A 22,303-nucleotide genomic window follows, 5' to 3' on the forward strand; every position below is an offset into this window, starting at 1 on the left:
TTTGACTCATGGTTCACTTTCTCTATCTTCAAGCCAGCAACAGTGAGTTGAGTCCTTTACACATCATATCACTCTGACATTCTATTCTGCCTCTGTCTTTTCCTTTAAAGAACCTTGTAATTACACTGGGCATACCCAGATAATCCATGATAATCTCCTTAATTTAAGGTCAGCTGATTGTCAATCTTAATTCCATTCACAACTTAAATTCCTCTTTGCCATGTAAGGTAATATATATTCATAGGTGCCAGAGATTGGGATATGGACATTGTTCTACCCTGCTACAAATTCTATAACACTTTCTTCTCAATATCTAATTTTATGACTTGGTCCTATATAATTTATTCATTCACCCATTCATTCATTTATAGTGAACATTTATTGTTTTGTGGTCTAGCACCCATTATCTCCCTTTTAATGTGGTATCCCAAATTCCCCTCTGGGAGTCACTACCCCTCTCACTCTCTCATAGTCCATATGCTCTAGGAGAGGGAACCTCTACCCCAACTCCACCCCTGGCCATGATTCTCACAGATGAACATATGACCCAATCAGAATCAATGAGACATTTGATGGACTTAGTAGGAAAGAGGAACATGTTCTTTACCACTGGGATTGAATTGGAAAGATAAAAATCTGGAAATACCAAGGAATGCCATGGAAAGCCAAAAAATAAAACCAACACTCTGAAAGTCAGAGCTGAGAAATGTAAAGACACAGAATATTAATGTCATCATTTGAACTCCTGGATCAAGCCATACCTGAAGTTAGACCAACCTCTGGGCTTTTCGGTTATAAGGTTCATCAGTTTCTTTTGGATTCAGCCAAGTTATATTAGATTTTTCTGTCACAACTAAGAGTTCTGAGAGAAACACATTCATTTACTCCTTTATTTAACAAGCTCACACTGCACAGTTACTCTGTGTTATACACTAGAAATTGCACTATAATACTGCTATCATGGTGGAGATTATGAAAATCTTCAGCATACACAGGTTACCTAAAGTTTGGGGACAGGGAAGAACCTGAGCTGACACAGCAGGATCAATAGGAGTTTGTCGGGCTAAGATTGGGAAGAGGTAATGATAAATTGTGTTGCAGGAAGAAGGAAGAATATGCGCAAATGTTAGGAGGTAAAAGGCTCTCTGCTTGTTTTCCAAGTGTAAGTCTTGCCACTACAACCAGAACATAAGCTCCTCAAGCCTTTAACTCTCCCCAAATTGTAAACAACACCTAGTACAGGGACTTGCCCCCAGAAAACCTTCCTCATTGACTAGTGTCTGTCCCAATATCTTAGGTAATTCAGGCCCAGATTTTCCTTTTCTTCACTGGCAGGCTGGGTTCTTACCTATCTAGATTTAGGGTGGCATTATAAATTACAATAACAACTAGAATAACAACAGTACCAATAAATGCTAACACTTTTTGAGTCCTTGCCATCTATCAGGCACTATTCTAAGTACTTTATATGTGTTATTTAATCCAAACCATCCTTTGAGGTAGTTATTATTATCATATTTTATACATGAAAATACTGAGACAAAGAAAAGCAACTTATCGAGGGTGGCAGACACTTCTGGTTGACTAATCAACAGTCATTCCTGTGTCTCTCCCCTGCTATCAGAAACTCAATCATGTTCCCAATAGCCAAGACATGGAAACAACCTAAATGTCCATCAACAGGTGCCTAGATTAAAAAGATGTGGTATGTATACACAATGGAATACTACTCAGGCACAAAAAAGAGCAAAATAATGCCACTTGCAGCAACATGGATGGAACTAGAGACTCTCATACTGAGTAAGTCAGAAAGAGAAAGACAAATCCCATATGATATCACTTATATCTGGAATCTAATCTAAAGCGCAAATGAACCTTTCTACAGAAAAGAAACTCATGAACTTGGAGAACAGACTTGTGGTTGCCAAAGGGGAGAGAGAGGGAGTGGAATGAACTGGGAGTTTGGGGTTAGTAGATGCAAACTACTGCATTTGGAGTGGATAAGCAATGAGATTCTGCTGTATAGCCCAGAGAACTCTACCTAGTCACTTATGATGGAACACAATGAAAGATAATGTGAGAAAAAGAATATATACACACATATATATGACTTGGTCACTTTATGTACAGCAGAAATTGACAAAACACTGTGAATCAACTATAATGAAAAAAATAAAAATCTAAAAAAAAAGAAACTCAATCATGGAGTTCTCTTATGGTGTAGTGGGCTAAGGATCTGGAGTTGTCATTGCTGTGTCCCTGACCCAGGAACTTCCACATGCCACAGGTGCAGCCAAAGAAAAAGAAACACAGTTCCGTCAGGGATCACATCTTTCAGGGGAGTGGAGTCCTTCCAGAGGCCCAGGGACTCATCGTAATTGGCCTAAACCAATGGTGACCCCAATCATGTGGAAGATGATCAGGAAAGGGAGAGCCCATTACAGAAAGTAAAACACAAAAAGAAGTCTGCTAGGAATCCTTGCTGACCAAATCAAGATTCCAGAGAGAGGCCCTCCCCTTCTGCCTCTGGACTTTGTCACCTGCATGCAGCACCTAGAACTGGGGCTGCCACCTTGGGGCCATGACGGAAGCCACCTAAAAGAACAGGCCAACAGACCAAGGATGGCAGTGTGGAAAGATGAAAAGAACCCACATTCTTAACCACATTGCTGAGCTGCTGAGTTAGTCAACCCTAGCACTGCCCTCCCTCTGGCCTTCTTGGGATAGGATATACTGCATTTCTTCTAGTCTAAGAGGCCATCAGTTGTAAGATGCACCACTGCATTGTGTCCAACAAGAAAGAAAAAAAAATGCTGCCAAATAAACTATGATACTATACTACAACTATTTAGAATTTTTATATTATACTTGGTGAAAGAGTACATTTAGACTTACTCATTCCAAGATTTCTTCTACCACTTATTACTCTTATACATTGATTAAAAATATGTATAAGAGTGATAAGTGGTATAAAAATATATATACATATATTTTGACTAAAAATATAAATATTTAGTCAAGGTGTTCCTGAATCTGCTTTACAATGAGAACTGAAACTCTCATGAATCACTTCAGCACTGAGTCATCAATGTTTAAGTTTTTCCATATATGATCATCCTCTGCTCCTTCAAGGGCTTCAGTGATACAGTGTTTCTTAAGAGGGCATCCCTCTATATCTCTTAGTTTGGTTTCTGTTATTTGCAGCAAAATGTGGCTGTTCTGATTGACTGTCACCAGTATCATTTTTTTTTCTCCATATGGCTGCACTTGCAGCACATGGGGTCGAATTGGAATTGCAGCTGAGGCCTACGCCACAGCCAGGGCAACACTGGACTCGAGCCACATCTGCAACCCACACCGCAGCTTGTGCCCATGCTGGATCCTTCATCTACTGAGTGAGGCCAGGGATCAAACCTGTATCCTCATGGACACTATATTAGGTTCCTAACCCACTGAGCCACAATGTGAACACCACCACTGTCATATGTGGCAGAGCTCAGATTCAAACCCAGTCATTCTGACTTCAGAATGTCTACCGATCACTGTGCTAAACCACCTTCGTTTCAGCCAGAGTGATAGATCTGATTTATTGATAGCAAATCCCTTGAGTGTTGCATTGGGAGGAATTCTGAGGCCATGGTCTGTCATCTACAACTGTACTGCCATGGAACCCTGAATGGTGAGCTGTATGGTACAAGCCACATAGTTATCTTTCCTAGATAATTACCTCAACTCTCCACTTTTATTCAAAGCCATGGATTCCTATACCTGGAATGAGACCAGCTTCAAGCTAAACACTTTGATACTAATAGGTAGGACTGCCACAAAGGGCCATCCAGGTTGTATACTATGCAACTCCAGAGAATGCCTATTCACATATTCACTATGGTATAAATGGAAGCCCCTGATTTTGTGCAGTCTACAGCCTGCACAATTGTACCCGGAAGCTATTCAAATACTGGTTCTTCATTTAAACACTATGAATACAACTTTCACAGCTAATTGCAATCATTTATTCTGGAATTTTATACCCAGTATAAAGGTCATGTTATTTTTATGTCTAATTACATTTCTCCTGTTTAAATTAAATTCTCTTCCTGAATGACAGAGACTTAAGAATAATACAAAGCATTTAGGCTGGCTCTGTAGGGATTCAATATTCATCAAACATAAGTGAATCATTAAAAATCCTTCATATATTTGAAGACCATAATTAAGTCTCCTATTCTCATTAGCTTTTCCAAGCTACACAAACCCAATTTACTTAACAAGCTGTTATCATGTGCCAGGAACTCTGCTAAGCACTTTAGTTCACAATGTCATGTCATCCTCACTGTCATCCTCTGGGGTAGATGCACCCTTATTCCCATTTTTACAGACTGTATTGACTGAGAATGCAGATGCTGACGTTACACTACCCAGACTCATGTGACCTTGAGCCAGTCTCCCAGCCCGTCTGTGCTCCCAATTCCCTCACTATGAAATGGAGATAATGACAACGCCTACTTCAAAGAACTGCCCCAATATTTACAGAATTTAGCATAACATCTGGCAATGAGTAAACAATCAACATTCTTTTGCTGCTCTTGTTATAGGCATTTCCAATATCCCAGTATAAGAGGGGACTGAAAAAGAGGAAGCCTTCCCCCGCTCTGCCTTTCTAACTCTGCCACCGATTTGAAAAGGACTTGGAGGCTGCGTCATCACCTCATTTTGCAGACAAGGGACCCGAGGTCCATCGTGGATCATTATCACCCACTTTGCTAACCCGAAGAATCAGGTTCTCATTAAGTCAGTCTCTCCTCTCCACCACCTGCTACCTATCTTAATGCTTTGAACCTGATCTCACAGGCCAAGTTTCTAGCCTCCCAGGGGGATGAATGGAGAAATCTTTGAGGGAAAAAAAAAATAGCCAACACCTAAGGGACCACTTGGAGTCATCTTCCATTTCGTGGCGCTACGAGAGATCGTCCTCCCTCCAATGCCAGGTTGGTCAAGGTTCCAAGGAGTTCCCAGGCCTGGCATCTCTGGTGCACGCCTGGTACACCGCTCAGCTCAGGAGCCAGCATGGACCTGGACATTCCATTTACCCACAACAATTACAAGGCACTGCTCATTTGCCCCGGGGACGTTTTGTGTGAATTAGTGTCTCCTATTAAAAATGAAATCCAAGATAATAAATTGTCCTTAAGGGCTCAGATGTCTTTAATCGTGGTTTTATCTTCTCCCCCAGGCCCAGTGACTTCTAATGAGTTCCAGCTCACATCCTGGATGAATTATCGTTGGAGGCGTGCGTGCACTCAGTGAAAATAAACTAACAGTGAGACTCGTGTTTACTCTTCAATTCACTCTCTCCAAAAATAGTTTCCTTTTTAAAGAACATTTTTCAAATGGAGAAGTGAATACTGATTAACCCTTTGTGTTTCGTGGCAAAAAGAAAGAAAAAGAGAGAGAGGGAGACCTACATACACAGCCACGATTAGATTGATAACTGGTGATTTATGGAGTAATGTGAACTTGAAACATCTGGAACCTTTGACAAGTTTCTCACCATTCTGGGCCTCGGTTTACTCATCTGCAAGATGAGGATAATAATACCTACCTCTCACAGCTGTTGTGAGGATTCATGTAAGTAAATCATCTAGTTCAGTATATAGCAGTAAATGTTGGGCTTTTGCATAAGCTCTTATTTTACAATGCTATGCAAAGTTCTGTATACCTTGAATTTGGGAAATCCATCCTCTTTCCCCATTGATTTATATAATTATGGAGGCACTTCATCTTTTTTTCCTTCATTCCTCCCAGATCTATAGCAGACAATGCCTCCTAACTCTTTCTCTGCCTCCGCCTTCCATCAAATACTCATGATCTATAAGCAAATTCTTAAACGCTGTAAGAAGCCACAGCTCAAAGGAATCCCATGCTGAAGCAAAACAACTGCCTATAAAGTGCATAATCACCTCTGAATTGATCCCGTTTGTAAGTTGGTGTATCCAGGTTCTGTAAATTGAACCCACACTGTGGGGGTCACCCCGTTTAAATGTTTCAAGGCCCTCGGTACTCTCATTTGGTGTGAAAGAAATTAAGTAGAATCGCTCGTACTCCAAGGAAGGGAGGAATGAAGCTGTTCCCTGCAGAGCAGGTTTTTTTGGTTTGGGTATTTTTTTTTCCCATAATTCCTTCCTCTTCCCGCCTTTGGAAGAGGAAAGGGCTTTAGGGCAGGGTCACTGCTCGCTGTTGTGGTGAGGGACAGTTTTGTGTGTGTGTGTGTGTGAATCTGAGAGTGGGTGTTGGAGAAGTGAGCCGAACTTCTGACCTGGGGCCCGGGGTCCGAGGAAAGATGGAGTCCCTGACAGGAAGAGCCCCAGGCTCAGAATAGCTGGCACCTCTCCCGCCAGCACCTCTTGCCCCTTCTCGCACGCCCTCCTCCCAGGGCCACCTTGACCCCGCCTGGAAGGAACCAGAAGCCCAAGGGACTCTAATCAAGAGCATCCGGTCTTCCTCTCAGCTCCGAAGGGCAAGTCATCCTCCTGTTTCTTCATTGATTAAAAGATGAATGTGAATACATGCTCCCTCGGGGAAACCGTGGAGGGGACAGCCTCAGCCATTATTCATGGGTTTAATATCTACCTGGGTCCTGGCAGGCACTTCAGATTATGAGGAGCTTCTCTGAGAGGAGAGCCAAGAGTAGAAGACCAGAAAAGAAAATATTTGAGGATGTTTTTACCTACACTCCTCTTGTGTTTATAAAACTCATAGTCACAAACTTGGAACCACTGTTCCTACAAATGGTGAAAAAACTCTTAATCTTTCCACATTAAGATAATGCCATCTCTTCTCTGGCTAAAGCCCCTATCTATGGAGGTAATTTATTCCACTGAATGGAAAGTTCTCCCCATTCCCTCTTCTTCTTGTCTCCCTTGAGGGGGAAGCTAAATTCCCAGAAGGATTTTTCCCACCCTCCCAGCCTTGTGGGAAGGTCATCTGTTACAGATAAAGCCTGTCATCCTGGCAGATCCAGGTACCACCCAACATCATGGCTAGCCTCCACTGAGATATGTCACCGCTCACACCAACTTCTCAAGGGTCCACAGCTGATATAATGGTGGCACCATAAATGCAGGCTGTCCTCCCTGTGACTCAGCATCTCTTTGGCTCTGTTGATCCTGAGGCCCCACCTATAGCTCATCTATACAGAAGACTCTGCCATGACATCCCTTCAAACCACATCCCAGTGACCTCATGGCAGGCATCTGGCTCTGACTTCTTAACTACCTTCCTCGCCCCTATCAAGGGACACGGGGACATTTGTAGATCTCATCCACGCCCTCTGGACTTTAGAAAGACTCAGGTGTGGGCGAGATATCTCAGGCCCTCACCACCTAAAAATTCTGACATTCCTGTTCTCCTGAAGTCATCCTGTGTTGGCATGGGGCGCCCCACCAACAAGTGGTCTCTTGCCAGAATTTCAGATCCCCCACCTTCCCCTCTCCCTCGCAGATTCAACACAGAATCCAGCAGAAGTTGGGGGGAGATAAAGGATAATTATTCCATCTTCCACCTTTCTCCAAGTGTTGATGTAAATCCTCAGAGGATGCAAGGAGAAAAAGTATGATCAGCATTAAGCACAGGCTTGGCACAGAGAAAGTCCTCTATCAGTCTTACAAAGATGAAGATATTCCCATTAGCCAGCACAGTCCAATCAAACATTTAATCAGTTACTTAACTGACTTACTGTCTCTGTGTTCTTGTCACCCATGCCAGCAAAGTACTTTATACATACCAAGGGCTCAGACATCATTTGCTGAATTCATTCATCTAAGGGAATGAAATCTAATCTGCTTGAAGACAAATCCTTTCTTTTCCACCGGACTAGAGAGTGGGGGCCACAGAAAGCTCTTTTGGAGACCCTGAAGGGAGCAGGACATGAGCTGGCCAAAAAAAAAAAAAAAAAAGGTCTTTCCCATCCATGGTAGTCCTGCTTCACATTCTTCTTTCTTAATTATTTGTCAGGGCTCCCCTTGAAAGCAAGTGGCTGAGTCATGTTTAGGAAATGGTTTTGAAATTGATGGGCTCAGGAAGTCCCCTTGAGTCAATACCCACAGAAAGTGAGTACTGCTGTGCAAAGGTGCTCATCTTGCCTCAAGGTGGGAAGAAGTTGTGGGATGTGGCACAGGATCATGAGGTTCACACTCAGCACTCTGCCTGGCACACCACAGGCGCTCAGAGGGTTGAATGAATGAATGAATACTTGATTCCATCCAGGTATTCTAAACTTCACTTTTTATCCCCTCTCTTCTTCAGAGTAGCCCCAATGCATGTTTACTCAACCGCATCTTGGCTGTCTTAGCTCTGAAAAACCATGTAGACAGAATAGCATGTGACCCAAAGAAAGTGATTCATTCTGACAATTTGACATGAAAAAAAAAAAAGAACATGATTCATTACTGCACATAGGTGGACCAATCTCTGGAGTACCACAATCTCAGCCCTACTAGCAACTTAAACAAAAGCTGGCTGCCTCCCAATACCCTACAGTCTATTCAATGTGGGCATCTTCTATGGGTAAGAACCAGTAGCAAGAGCTCTGAGGCAGGGATCTAGGAATAAGTCAATTTCTGCCCTCAAGAAATGTACAGCCTAGTTGGGAGAAAAAAAATAAACACATGGGGGTAAGTTAAGTCATTCCAGGAAACATATGTTACACTATATGCAAGTAATGCCATTTCAGGCTACAGGTCGGCCAAAGAGCAGGTGATACCTTTGAGGACCAGAGAGATGCAAGAAGACTTTGTGGAGCAGCTGAGATTGTCTGAGTCATGAGGCATGAGTCAGGCTCTGACAAGCAGGGGTTGAGGAGGGGGGAGTCCCTTAGGGAAGGAGCCTGAGCTTCCACTGTCCACTCTGCTGGGGGATCCCTGGGGAAGACATTGGAAAGAGTCTCAGTTGATAATGACAGTTACATGTTAGGCACTGGGTCAAGAGTTCGACATAAATAATCTCAGCGAAACCTCTCAAATCCCCAACAGAGTGTGGCAGATAGTGCTGGGCCCTCCCCTTCTTGCTCCCTCACAGGACTTCAGCTTAGTTTGAGATCACCATATGTCCAGTTAAAATAATTGATATCCCAGAGTCCTCTGCAGACAGGGCTGCTCATCCCAACACAGCTGTGACCAATGAAGTATAAGATGGAGTCACTAGGTAGGGCTCTCCAGAAAACTCTTCAAAGGGGGACAGATAGCTGTCCTCCAGCCACTTTGCCTGGAACTCAGATTGTCACCTTGTGGCCTTGAACTAGGGGGCAGCAAGACCCCAGGTCCTGGTTGAGTCCCTTGAGCAACGGTACCAAGCCCGGATTGCCTACCTCTGAACTTTCCCTGAGAAAAATAAGCTTTTCTTTGGTTAAGCCACAGCCATCTGACCTCTGTTATTTGCAGTGGAATGTGATCTTAACACATCCAGGGAGGTGATATTAATATCCTGTTTACAGACTAAGACACCAGCCTCGGAAAGTGTCACTCACTACTCTTAAGAAGCAAATCTGTAGCCAAATCCAGACGGATAAAGAACAAGGCTGCTTGCCTCCAAAACCACACTGAGAATGTGTGAAACTACCCAGAGTCACACACAAATAAGGGAAAGAAAGAAAGCAAACTTTGGCAACTTTTTAACCTCTTACATAGCTCTTATCACAGTCTACATTCTATTGGTAGGTGTCTCTCTGTCCCCCAGCACATGGCTCTGTGATCTCCTGGAATCTCCTGGAAGGCAAGACCAGGACATAAACATTCTGGTAGCATCCTGCTCTCTCCTGCTGCCTCAATGCTTGGCCCAGGCTAACCACGCACCCCCAAAAGGCTAGTTGGGATGAAGTTTTTTGTTTTTTGTTTTAATCACTCAGGATAATAACTGCTCCTGAGGAAGCCCCATCCCACTGTGTACAGGCGTGCATGGTGGGGCTGGTGTGTGTTTGAGGGACACAGGTCTGCATGTCTGAGAGAGAGTGCCAGCAGTGGAATGATTTTTCATTGCCGCCAAATCCCATCCTCCGCCTTCCTGGATCCTACAGCTCTACAGTGACAGCACCGATGATTATATTAGTGATAAGTAAACTTTTGTGCAGGTCCTGAAAATTTAATTTCCTTGTGGGAAGCTATAGCGACCTAAGCGTATTTAGAGCCAAGAACCCATGAACTTTCCCAGAAAAAAGAGAGAGAGAAAATACCAGACACAGCCATGGGCCTCTAGATTTTCTTGAAAAATTAAAAAGGCACCAGCTCATTTTTGAATGCCTCCTTTAGAAATAGCATTAGAGCCTTTTCCCTCTGTACCTACCCTAGAGCAGAGTGGGCCAGAAGACACAAGGAGACCTAATTCATCCCAATTTATTCTATGATTGTGACTCTTCTTTTCCCCATTGTTCAAAGAAGTATAACTTCCATCAATTTTTTTTTCTCAAGTTGCTAGAATGGTCAAGACCCTGATGATACTGACGGAGTGCTCACCACGTGCCAGGCACTGTACTAAAAGTACGTGCCTGCTTCAACGCATTGGACCCTCCCATTTTGAAGATTAGGAAACTGAGGCACAGAGAAGGCAAGTAATTTGCCTGAAGTCACACAGCCAAGAGGTGGCAGAGGTGGAATTCAAATTAAGCAGTGCAGCTGCAAAGCCCAAGACTTAACCATATCACCATATGGCCAGAGGAGCCTGGAATTCTCCCAGAGTCTGAGTGAATAGGTTTTTGAATGAACACAACAAATACTACCTGTGATCAACTTAAAGGGAAAAAGAGAGAGAGAACAAAGAGAAGTGCACATTTTTCATCATCAGAGGATTTGAGAGGCCATGCCCAGGGAGAGTCTGATCGCCACAACTCACTCCTCTACTAGCGCTGAGCAGGGGATTTAAGGCAACTATCCCTAGTTTGCTTCTGCGGAAGTGGAGGTGGTGCCACCTGACCAGGGAGGTGCCAATACAGGTGGGAGAAGACTCATGTATGCATTACCGTGCCTCTGAGGAAGGAACAGGTCTTGGTAAATTTAATTAACTTGAGGTTGAATCTTGACATGCACTTGGCACCATCGGCTCTTCTAGGTAGCCCTTCCTTAGGATTCATCCATGCATTCAATTGCACAGACATTCATTCACCCAATAGTTCCTTTTACGTGCAAGCAGTGTGCTGGGAGAGTTGCTGTTCCCACAGACTTTTATGGCCCATGAGGGGACATCAGACATATCCACCCACTCATTTTCCAAGCTCTAATGCGCACCACTGCCAACCAGGCACAGGCGTAGGCACTGGGAATAGGTCTAGGGACAAATCTGACACAGTGCTCACCACGTGCTTAGTCTCCCAGCAGATACAATACATCAGAAGGAGCATTACAGTGAGAAAGTACAGTCATCTGGAACAGCACATTGCAGAGGGACCTGGTTTGGCATGTGCTGGATATTTTCCATATGCTGTTCCGAGACGCACTTTCCACCTGTCTCAACCCTTTGTGCCCTGAGGAGGGTAACATTTATGGATTGTTTCTATAGGATCTCTTGTACTCTGGCCTCCAGTTAGATTATGCCAATCAAAGCACTGGCAGGAGACTGGAGAGGAGGAGAGAATGAGGTCGAGATACTTACTTTCTCAGCTCCTTCCCACTGGGTTCACTGCCTCCCTCTACCTGAGGCCACGGGTCCTGCCAGGCACCCTACAACTCCCACCACCTTCTCCTGGCCCCAGTAACTGTTCTCTCCCCTGCCCGGTCAAGCACAGCAGAGGGAAAGCTGCCAGCTCTTGTTAGCGCCAAGGATACATCAACTTCCCTTATTGGATTCCTTTAACTCTGCCCTCACCTTTAGCAAAACCCTCTTCATTCACCTTATTCGAGTGAGAGGAACACTGTTTCCTACAGGGTATAAAGTATGGTTTACTGAGGCAGTGACTACATGATTCGAAAGCCAATTCAGCCACTTCCTAGTCTTTCCCTACGTGCTAGGAATGTCCTAGGCACTTCGAATGAAAGAGCTAATTGAATCCTCACCACAGCTCTCTAAAACAGTGTCATCTTTATCCCTGTTTTACAGATGAAAAATTGAGGCACAGAGAAGTCAAGTAGCTTGCCTAAGGTCACACAGCTAGCAAGTTGAAGAGTTAGGCTTTGAAAGCAAGGAGAATATATTTGCTTTGCTCTGTCCCTAAGCAACTACAAGTCCTCAAATCTTGCCACCTCCCCTCATTGTGCCTCAGTTGGCCCGGCAGGAGTGTGGAGTAAATAATTCCAGTCCTACATCATCCTGGAGGCATACAGTGTGGCTGATATGAGACTATTGACATGGAAGTGGTGAGGAAAGCTTAAAATTATCTTAACTCACAGAGGTCTCCCAAGGATGAGGTGCAGGAGGAATGCCCCTCCCCACACGGCCACACAGAGGGCTTGCCTCCTGCTTGTCCTTCGTCTGCACAGTCCAAACCTTCTGGTCTCAGATGAGCCAGTTAGCCTCTACAGCCATTTGTTAACTCCCAAATAGCCAGAGGAGTATGACGTGCTTTTTGGATTTTCCAAGCCCCCAACTTACCCCATCTTGGGACATCATCTTCCTGATTCATCACTTGCTTCTGGAATTGGTGCACATCCAGGCAGAGGTAATCATACCAGAAGCCGTGATTGGGCTTTGCTCTCATATCTAGTCCTGCATAGCAAACTGCCTCCAAACACAGGGGTTTCAAACAAAAACAGTTACTTTGCTCACCAATCTGCAACCTGGCCAGGGCTCAGTAAAGACAGGTCATTTCTGCTCCACTCGGTGTCAGCAGTGGCAGCTTAGGCGAGGCATTCAGCCTTACTCACCCTCTGCCTGGTGCCTCAAGTGAAAGACTCAGAGGTCTGGGGGTTGGACGAGCTGGGGCTCCATCTCTGAAGGGGGTCTCCCCACGTGCTGCTTCCAGCATGCTAGCCTCAGGGTAACCAAGCAACTTACATGCTGTGTCATGGTTCCCTGGGCGCTGATCCCAAGAGAGTGAGAGAACCAGTTGGACACTTTCAGACCTAGTCTCAGGAGTCACCAAGCATCACTTCCATCATATTCTGGTGGTCAAGACGATGAGCAAGGTACATCCTGGCTCAAGAGGAGGCACTCTAAACCCAATGGTCAATGAAGAAGTATTGCCAGAACACAAGGAAAGGAGCCCGTGGGATGGGATAGATACTGACACAGCCACTTTTGGGCAGTACCATCTGCCATAGGCACTTACTACATTCCTAGCATGGCCCTAAATGCTCCACAATCATTATGTGTCATTCCCCTTAGATTCACCCCAAATCCTATTTTAATGGGCACAATTATCTCATTTTACAAAAGACAAAGACAGATACAGAGAAGTAAGCAACTTGCCCAAGTCACATGCCAGCCCATGGGAAAGCTGGGAATGAGCTTCGGGTGTGTTTGAGCATGAGGCCAAGAAAATACACATGGCAAAGGTCCATCTTCTGAGAAAGAACACACCAGGCAGCAGCTATGTGATAAGGTGGTCAACTGTAGGAGCCTTAGCATCAGCCTGCTGGGGCTCACACCCAGGTCCCTTGACTCCAAACTGCACAGCCCAGCACAAGGCACTTCTCTCCTCTCTGGGCTTCCATGTGTTCATTAGTAAGATGGGCACAGCCAGAGTGCCCACCTGTGAGGATGAATTGAGATGGTGCCGGTAAAATGCTTGGCACATGGTCTAGAATCCAATGAGGATGCTATAAATGTCAGCTGTTATTATTTTAAAAGTGGCCCAAGAAAGCTATCCTAAAAAGATCAACATGCTACAACTACCAGAATTGTGTGTCATGCACCCTCAAGCCCAGCAAATGCTTTCTGTGTGCTGCTGTCATGAGGGATCCCATGTTGACTACACTCTGCAGCCCTCTGTCCAGGACAGGCACACCCCTGCCTTCCCGCCCCTCCAATAAACCAGGCAGGTGGTGCTGCCTCTGAGAGACACTGGGAGCCCTTCCTGGGAGGGGGACGTGGGCTGACTCAGACGCGAGGGTGTCCAGTGACTCAGTAACTCTCAAAGGCTGATTAAACGCCCTTGGGCCCCGAGAAGGGAGCTAACACCTAGGAGACCCTAGACCTCTCCTCACCCCAGCCCCCGTGCCTCCTCAGACAGAACTCGGGCATGGAGATGGGCAGGGTTTCCACGTCAGTAAGGTCTTAGTCATTCCAGGCGCACACATCTCCAGCTTTAATAGGCAGAGTTTTCAGCTCACTTCTGACTACTCATGGCTAGTACCCTCCCTCCTCCATTCCCACGGCTTCAATTACACCCAGTGTGAATGAGGCAGAACAGGTGATGGATGTGTGTATGTTGGGTGAACGGATGAACCACCGAATGACAGAATGAATACACACCTGTTCTTCCTTTCTCCGCCACAAAGACACAGAGGTGAGTCTCCACTCTGCCCACCACCTTGGGAATCCCTCTAAATCCGCAGCAGGAACCCCTTCCGGCACCCCTCACACCTCACCTTCCTCTAAATGAGACTTCTGTTTGGTCCATCGCTGGCTATTGTCCCTCCCCAACAGATGTCCCTCCAGGGCCGAGGTGGTTTCTGGTCACAGATGTGAAATGAGTCAGACCCTATGGATCCTAGAACCCACATAAACAGATCCGCAAGTGGCCTGGGGTTCCTGCCCTTGTAGGCTGAGTGCTCAGGTGACAGGAGCCTGAGGCCAGGACCTGTGGATGGTGGGGACACTCAGGGTCCATCACAACTGCTGCCTGGGGACACGACGGAGGAGGTGGTGGTGCCTGGAGGCTCTGAGGGCTGGAGGGCAGGGGGCCAGGAGTCAGGCTCAACAGTCTCGAGTCCCTGAGCCTCAGGGACCTACCTCTCTGGGGCTGTTCTGAGACCAGGATGAGAATCACCAGGAGGCGAGTAGGGCAGTGGCCAGCAGCACTGGCTGCACTTGAATCTTCCATCCGTCACTTCTGTGACCTCAAGAGGTCTCTAAACTGAAGTCCACCTCCTAACTCATTATTCTTTCAGGGTCAGCATGTGGTTAATGGGCTATTATTATGATTCAATGCAAAAGAATGAGCGAGAGTAACCAGATGCCAAGGCACAAGGGGAAGGAAGGCAGGTGGTCATATGTCCTACTACAGTTGTCTTAGGATCTGAACGCTGTCCTGCTCCTCAATATTCTCCCCCTTCCTGGCCCCCACACCCTTCTAGGGAGGGGCACACACTGGTCTGCTGTCTTGGGTATGGCTGGGCTGCTGGGCCTGGAATCTGCCCAGAAGCTGCAAGTACTAAAGCCTTTTTCTTAGTGACTGAGCCGAGATCCATCATGATCTCCACCTTAAAGAGATTCTGGAGTCAGACAAACGGCAGTTCAAATCCCAGCTCTACCACTTGGCTGTGTGACTTTAGCCAAGTTAACTGCCCTCTCTGTGCCTCATATTCCTTCTCCAAACAAGGGAAAATACTAATAAGTAGCACCACCCTCATACAGTGACGTACTACTGGACACATCCATGTCCCCAAAGCAAACCCCATGCTTGCCAGCCTCTCTGCCTCTGCTCTCAGTGGATCCTTCAGCTGTAATGCCCTCTTCCCTTCACATCTCTATCTGCTGGAAACTTTTCTGGTCCTTAGGGCACTGCTCAAATGGTACCACCTCCGTTTTTCTGGGTCTCTCTGTCACACGTGTCCTCTCCTTCCTTTCAACCTCCCCGACACGCTACACCTTGCTGTGACATCCACATGGAGTGGTGTGAATGATGCATGTATTTACTCTAGCCCCCTTCTCAACAGCAACAGCAGAGCTGTTGACTCCAGCTTTGCCATTTAATAGCTGTGTGACCTCAGCCCAAGCTACTAAATTCTCTGATTCTCCATTTCCTCATCTGCAAAAAGAACTTGATAAAACACCTTCCTCACAGGGTTTGTAGTAAGAATTAAAGACAATGCATATAAAACATTTAGCATACATGCTGGGAAATGTTCTTAGAATTATCATGATTATTAGCACAAAATAAGTGTTGATTCTGAAAGGCCACCATGTAACAGTCTTTCCTCTGGGTCTCTCTCCAACTCAGGCCTCTCCTAAAATGCAAATCTTGAGGTGAGTTCCTGGTAGCCCCCAGGGAAGAGCAACTGGTTAGTTCTCACTGTTGACTTGGCTGTTCTTTTGAAGGCTGAACTTTCTGTGCCTCGTGTAAAAGGAGAGGAGAGGAAGGGGAAGGGGCAGAAGCTAGGAATTCCCAAGGAGACTTAGCCTATCTCTCAGTCTTGACGCTGATCCCAAGGAAAAGGCTCCCATGTGTCCAGGGCTCAACAGCAAGCTGGGACTTTCCCACACGTGTTCTCTTTGAACCCCATGACAAACCTGCAGTATCATTCCTCTCCCTATTTGCCAGCTGATGACTCTGACCTCTAAGAAGTTAAGTGACTTACCCCAAGTCAAAACCAGTGGCAACATGGCCCAGCTTCGAAGCTGGTCTATCTGACTCCAGGGCTCGTGGAGAGGAGATGGGGTGGGTAAAGGAAGGGGAGAGAATGTTCACCCACCAGGAGCTCACACCCCCATGATAGGGCAGAAAAAGCAGTCTGTGAAAATGTATGGTTTTATTTATGGAAAATTAATTCAGCATTCAACTCCATCATAATACCATTTCTCGAAACATTAACTCCCATCAATGTTGTAAAAGTCTGGGAAGCTATGGAATGTCTTTTCTTAAAAATTGCCTTTTATTCAATAAGCATCCACTTTTCAGGCCAAGATGTCCCCTCTCCTCCCCTTGATCTGTTGATTTTAAATCTAGAAAGGTCAGGGATGGCCCCATGTGTTCCCATCATTTGTAGAAGGTTCCCAATGGCCTACAAGCCCAGGGGAAAACAAAGCTCACTTTAATTGCTCTGTGAATTAGAGCCTCCCCTTCCGGTTTAAATTCATGCCACAAACATATTACTTCTTCCAGTCCTAGAAACAGCGGAGAAGCATCTTTTGTTCTTTTCCTTGTCCGATATCGCCCTCTAGTGGTATCAACTCTAATTGAAAAATAGAGACAGTAAACCCACCACAGAGACCAAGCTGCACCCAGAATCCTTTACTCCCTCTCTCACCCACCCGGCTAGCCAGCCACCCCCATGGCTGCTCATTGTAAATCTCACTGCTTGAGAACCTACTATGCGCAGGACACAAGCAACAAAATTACCAGATGCCCTAGGTCCTCAGTGATTCACTCGCTAATGTCGAATTGAGGATCTAAGGAAAATGGGCCAGATTTGGAGTCTGGAAACCAGGGTCAGAATCCCAGCTCACCCCCTTAAAGCCAGGGTGACCCTAGGGATGAAGGTCAATGCACTGCTGGACTTGCTTCCTTCCCATGGGGGTAGTAATACCAATTTGCCCATCTTGAAAATAGTAGTTTATTTAATTTTCACAATCAAATTGTCCCCTTACTCCCAGAGTACACTTAGGGTTTTCATCACTAAGGAAAGGCAGAGGAGCTCATGGGTAAGCCCAGACTATGGCTCCAAAAGCCTTGGGTTCCAATCCCAGTTCTGCCAGTCACCTATTTTGTTCCTTTGGACAAACTATGTAGCCTCTCTTGGCCTCTTTTTTTCTTGTCTGTAAAACAGAGATAACCATAGACATCAACAAGATATTTCAGGTTCTTAAACTTTAGTATAAACAGGCCACCCCATTTCAAACATATTGGTCCAGAATCTCTGAAGATGGCCCTAGGCATCTGAGCAGTAACCAAGCTGCCCAGGTGATTCTGATGTACACAGGCCTTCAGCACCAAGTGGAATACAGCTGGGTCCCTGGTCCTCACGCTTGGCTCACATTGAAATGCGGAAAAATACGGAGGCCCTCCCCCTCTAGATTCTGATAGAACAGCTCTGGGTGGAGCCAGGCATTGGGATTTTTAAGAATTCCGGGGGCGATTGATTCTCATTTGCAAACAGGGTTGAAAACCACTGCCTTCGCCCTGTGTTGGACACACAGAAGGTCCTTTACACATGTTAAAAGAAGCCCTACTGGAACATCCACCTCATGACTCACGTTATGCCTTATTCAACAACACAGAGTGAGCCTCTCAGGAGCCAGGCACTGGCCACAGAGCAGCCATCCAACCCAAACAGAAAGACAAAAATTCTGCCCTCCCAGAGGTCACAATCATGCAGTGAGCCAAGTGGTCATTGTGCACTGGGCCCCCAAGAGCTTGCAGCCCCAACCATGGAGTGAGTGAGGGCTACATATCACACAGGGCCTTGTGTGGGTCATGCTAAGAACCTTGTCATTCTCTTCAAGATGGGAGGTTGTCACACCTCCCACAATTATCTGTCTTGGTAAAGAAGAGATTTCGAGATGCCATTTCACCTTCCAAAAAAGTGAGTAACCCATGGCAAGACTTGCATCAGGGATACCTGGAAGGCAGGAGATACATGGGGTGCAGCGAGGCTTACTCTGACTTACCCTGTACCGTGTGTCTGTTCCCCTTCAGGTCAGCCTGCCCGAGCAGGAGATGGACCACCACAGCCTGGCGTTTCCCCTGCCAGCAGACTCAGCCGTCAGATGTTTCCAGCTGTACAAGCAAAAGGGAATTCCTGCTCTTAATCAGGATTTGGGCTTTGCACCTGCTCCCTTTGGCTGGGGCTGAACTACTTCAGAGGCCAGAGGGTGGAGGGGAAACCCTTTTTAATCCCTGCAGCTACTCAGCCAACACCCAGCTGCTCATTAGCACCCATGAGTGAGGCCAGGGAAGCCCCGTGACATCTTGTTAAATCACTGAGAGCATGGGAAAAGGGAGGGTACAGAGGCCTCTGCTGGTCTTCTTACTTAAAATATCTGCTCTCTCTTCTCCCCGCGGTATCTTTATTCACAGGGCCTATCACAAGCGGACACTTTCCTCCAAGTCTGTTTACGTCTCATAGTCCTCCTCTCCCACTGGAATGTAAATTCTGCATTCATCACCACGGCGGCAGTGTTCGCAGCACCAAGCGGTGTGTGATACCTAGAGGGAAGTTTGTTGAATGAATGAATGAATGAACGAGTGGACTCATCTTCAGTGGACTCCAGCTAATACCAACTTTGCTGCTACTAAATGCTCCAGCAAGGAGAACGGACAATGGCGTGAACAGGATGGAAAGGGAGGATGAGTTGAGTTTGCTGGGCTTTTTCCTTTGAAGGGGGAGGGGAGGGAGAGGGATCAAATAGGATCTCACAAGGGAAACCCGAGCACAGCCTCAGACCTGTCCTGTTGGGCCTGTGGTTTTTTTGGTTTGTTTGGTTGGGTTTTGTTTTAACTGCAAATAGCATAATCCCACATTTAAAACCCAGCCTCTCTGGAAATGCCTGCTGTCAACGATGGCGCCCCATTCCCACACGGGAACTGTGGGCTGTTTCGGGGGGACTGCAGCCTCTTTACCCAGGCAGGCTGTGCAGGACGACCCCTCCGGGCTGCCTCCTCCTCACACTCTCCACCTGGCCTTGGGCTCTGCCCTGCTGGCTTTGCTCCTGCTCTGGGCTGGCGGCTCCCATGCCCACTCCCAGGGATTCCACGCTCTGCCCTCCCACGGCTGCCAGGCGGGGTGCAACCTCACAGACCTGTGCTCAGAGCCGCAGCCCAGAGCAGCCACGGTCTCCTAGGGGATGCCCAGCATCACTCCGGTGTAACCACACGGCCAGCCAAAGGGGTTATTCTTTTGCCTTCCCTCATGTGGGCATTCGGCCACCAGGGCGATTTTATTCAGGTCCCCCTCCCCAGCTCAGAAACCATCAGTCACCCCCTCCCCCCTTATGCTTAGCCCGCAGGACATAATCCCCTTCCTCGTGATCTCTGGGCCTCTCCCCCCTTTACCCACCCCCTGAAGCATCTCTCCACCTTTTCATTCCTCTCTGTGGCCTCAATCCTCCAGCCCTGCAAATCGACTCCACTCTCTCTGGCTCAAAGCCTGTTCCTTCTTGTTACTAACAAGGCTGAGAAGAATGGATAAAAAAATAAGACCGTGGTTTCAAAGGGTTTTCACACCACCAACCTAGAGCCTCCCAAAACCATACGAGGCACATAGTGACAGGCAGAGTTAACTGACTTGTCCATAATCAGCAGCTAGTTAGCGGTGGAGCCAAGTCAGGAACCTGTTTTAGGTGCCATTATTTATGTCTTATTTGAATATATAAGCGAGTGGAAGAGTCCGCCCAGATTTTAGAGTATGACTTTATTGCATTTCAAGAGCGAGATTTATTCCTCCTCCTTAGTATTGTAATTAAAGTAAGTGGAGTAAGATTTGGTATCATATTTGCCTTTTAAACAACCTTTCAGAGACACCTGCATTGCTCTGCTAGGGGAACGCCATCTGCTCATTTAGGTCCTGCATTCAGCACCTACTTATACACTCAGTCAATAATTTTGTGTTGCACTCTTACTATATGCCACTATATGCCACTTCCTGGGCTCGACACAAGGCATGCATTGGCGACACAAAGCAGCCTGGCCCTTCCTTCATGCACTTAAGAGTCCAGAAGTGAAGTCAGGTGTTAAACCACGATTCACAGCAGGAAGGAATGATCAGATGACCCAGCAATTCTATTCCCGGGCATATATGTGAAGAAGATGAAAACACTAACCTGAAAAGATATGTGCACCATGTAACCACATTATTTATGTTCATAGCAGTATCACTTACAACAACAGCCAAAATATGGAAGCAACCTAAGTGTCCATCAACAGGTGAATAAGGAAGATGTGGTAGGTATGTATACACACACACACACACACACACACACACACACACACACACACACACACTGGAATACTACTCAGTCATAGAAAGAATGAAATTTTGTCATTAGCAAAAACATGGATGGACCTGGAGAGTTAAATACTTAGTGAAGTAAGTCCAATAAAGAAAGACAAACACTATATGCTTTGACTTATATGTGAAATCTAAAAAAACAAGTATAACAAAACAGACTCAAAGATAGAGAGCAAACGAGTAGTTACCAGTGGGGAGGGGTTAGAGAAGGAATAAGACAGGGGAAGAGTATTAAGAGGTACAAATTACTAGGTAATTAAATAAGATACAAGAATGTAATGTAGAACACAGGGAAGATAATCAGGATTTTACAATAACTTTACATGGAATATAACCTATAAAAATATCAAACCACTGAATTGTAGACCTGAAACTAATACAACATTGTGAATCAACTATATTCTCCAAGTACTCCATAACTATGTTAGTCTGAGCATCCATTTTTCTCACCTGGCCTATTGAAGTCACTTCCTAAATGCTCTTTTGGCTCCACCCCTGACCCCCTACAGTCTTTTCTCTATGCAGCAGCCAAGGTGCAAGTGTTCTGTTTGTGCATATCGAGTCTGACCTGGGTTCAGATCTAGACTCAGCTCTGAGGTAAGCCCCTTAAACTCTCAGTTTCCCCATCTCTCAACCAGGAGTGATAAAACCTGTCACAGCATTGACCATTCAGCGGATGGTGTGTGTAACATGCTGATTCCTGATTCGTACAAGTGCTCCCTATGTGAGTTACTGTTATACTGATTCTTGGCTTCCTCAAGGCCAGCTCTGCAAGGTTAGCATCAGTGAATTCTGAGGCTGGCTAGGAAACCAAGCGATGCCTGATTCATTATATGCCAGTTTCTCGGCTCTTCCCTAGCCTGTGGTGGCCCCTGAGCAATGATTCAGACTCCATCACTGGGTGTCTGTTACCCATCACGGATGGGCACCAATACCACTGCCTGGGAGCAGAGTTTTGAAATGTGAGACCAGGTTTGGACAGGAGTTTTCTCCACGCAGGATGAAACCACTTCCTGAAACACCTATCCCCCAGACCCAGAGGGGAGCCCTGTCTTTTGCAGACTCCAACTCTGAGGCAAGATTTTGCTGTCACATCCTGAAGGCAGTCTTGGCCAAGAGAGGAGGTGGGTGTGGCCAGGCAGAGCCGTTGCTCATGATGTGTGTGCTGTGCTACGGGATTTCCAAACTATGAAAACAAAAGTCATCCTTTTGAAGATGCTAGACCCAAACATCAGAGGCTGGAGAACACCCGCATTCTGGTGAGGGGTCCTCAGCTGGATCCCCATACTTACCGTCTCTCATCTTTTCTTACCCCCTTCCCTTCCTGGAAGGCGTGGCTCAGGCTGCAGATTCTGACAGATGTGAGTTGAAGTCCCGGCTCTGCCACTCACTAGCAGCGAGACCTGGGGCAACTGTGAACCCTCTTTGAACCTCAGTTTCTTCATCTATGAAATGGGAACTAATAATAGGAGCTGTAATGATTGCACAAATAA

The 22,303-nt window shown here is 46.1% G+C and overlaps 1 long non-coding RNA gene across 3 annotated transcripts in view; it reads right to left on the reverse strand.

The window, feature by feature from the left end:
- Positions 1–22,303, reverse strand: part of LOC106508256 (uncharacterized) — a 448,820-nt gene that overhangs the window by 366,992 nt on the left and 59,525 nt on the right. For 2 of the 3 annotated variants that reach the window (XR_014830949.1, XR_014830951.1), the window contains one exon: positions 16,714–19,009. The exons of the other annotated variant lie outside the window; for it this stretch is intronic. This is a non-coding gene — a long non-coding RNA (uncharacterized LOC106508256). Of the gene's footprint in view, positions 1–16,713; positions 19,010–22,303 lie in introns of those variants that run through there. 3 annotated transcript variants of the gene reach the window in all.

Source organism: Sus scrofa, chromosome 16, assembly GCF_054392235.1.
Source record: "Sus scrofa isolate SSC_HxYL_T2T_F1_AM1 chromosome 16, Sscrofa_HxYL_maternal_Yorkshire_Landrace_v2.0, whole genome shotgun sequence".
NCBI lineage: Eukaryota > Metazoa > Chordata > Mammalia > Artiodactyla > Suidae > Sus > Sus scrofa.